Below are 1,694 nucleotides of genomic sequence, written 5' to 3'. Positions count from 1 at the left end.
ATTCAGAAAGTCTTTGTTAGAAGGGAGCCGGTGGCTGAGCGGACAAAACACTAGACGCGTGATCCTGTGATCCCGGGATCGATCCCGGGCGCCGGCGAGAAACACTGGGCAGAGTTTCATTTCCCCCGATGCTCCTGTTACCTAGCAGTAAATAGGTACCTGGGAATTAGTCGGCTGTCACGGGTTGCTTCCTGGGGGGGGGGGTGGAGGCCTGGTAGAGGACCCATCCTCTATTCCACCCCTTCCTAATCTACCCTTCCTGTATCACCTTCAACTGTGGAGAGTTGAAGGTGAAGTTGAGGGGCGCCATCACCGCAGCCAGCAGACAATGCCTTGTATTCCAATGGAAGAATGTGACGGGTGAGAGGTGACGGCGCAGACAGGAGAGGTGACAACGCCGACAGGAGAGGTGACGGCGCAGACAGGAGAGGTGACGGCGCAGACAGGAGAGGTGACGGCGCAGACAGGAGAGGTGACGGCGCTGACAGGAGAGGTGACGGCGCCGACAGGAGAGGTGACGGCGCAGACAGGAGAGGTGACGGCGCAGACAGGAGAGGTGACGGCGCCGACAGGAGAGGTGACGGCGCAGAGAGGAGAGGCGACAATGCATGACATAGAGCGTGTCCCAGACACCCGGAGCATGACAGCGTGTCCCAGACACCCGGAGCATGACAGCGTGTCCCAGACACCCGGAGCATGACAGTGTGTCCCAGACACCCGGAGCATGACAGCGTGTCCCAGACACCCGGAGCATGACAGCGTGTCCCAGACACCCGGAGCATGACAGCGTGTCCCAGACACCCGGAGCATGACAGCGTGTCCCAGACACCCGGAGCATGACAGCGTGTCCCAGACACCCGGAGCATGACAGTGTGTCCCAGACACCCGGAGCATGACAGCGTGTCCCAGACACCCGGAGCATGACAGCGTGTCCCAGACACCCGGAGCATGACAGCGTGTCCCAGACACCCGGAGCATGACAGCGTGTCCCAGACACCCGGAGCATGACAGCGTGTCCCAGACACCCGGAGCATGACAGCGTGTCCCAGACACCCGGAGCATGACAGCGTGTCCCAGACACCCGGAGCATGACAGCGTGTCCCAGACACCCGGAGCATGACAGCGTGTCCCAGACACCTGGAGCATGACAGCGTGTCCCAGACACCCGGAGCATGACAGCGTGTCCCAGACACCCGGAGCATGACAGCGTGTCCCAGACACCCGGAGCATGACAGTGTCCCAGACACCCGGAGCATGACAGTGTGTCTCAGACACCTGGAGCATGACAGTGTGACCCAGACACCTGGAGCATGACAGTGTGACCCAGACACCTGGAGCATGACAGCGTGTCCCAGACACCTGGAGCATGACAGTGTGTCCCAGACACCCGGAGCATGACAGCGTGTCCCAGACACCTGGAGCATGACAGTGTGTCCCAGACACCTGGAGCATGACAGTGTGTCCCAGACACCCGGAGCATGACAGCGTGTCCCAGACACCTGGAGCATGACAGTGTGTCCCAGACACCTGGAGCATGACAGTGTGTCCCAGACACCCGGAGCATGACAGCGTGTCCCAGACACCCGGAGCATGACAGTGTGTCCCAGACACCCGGAGCATGACAGTGTGTCCCAGACACCCGGAGCATGACAGCGTGTCCCAGACACCCGGAGCATGACAGTGTGACCCAGACA

Source organism: Procambarus clarkii, chromosome 69, assembly GCF_040958095.1.
Source record: "Procambarus clarkii isolate CNS0578487 chromosome 69, FALCON_Pclarkii_2.0, whole genome shotgun sequence".
NCBI classification, from domain to species: Eukaryota; Metazoa; Arthropoda; class Malacostraca; order Decapoda; family Cambaridae; genus Procambarus; species Procambarus clarkii.
This window is presented reverse-complemented; position numbering follows the sequence as displayed.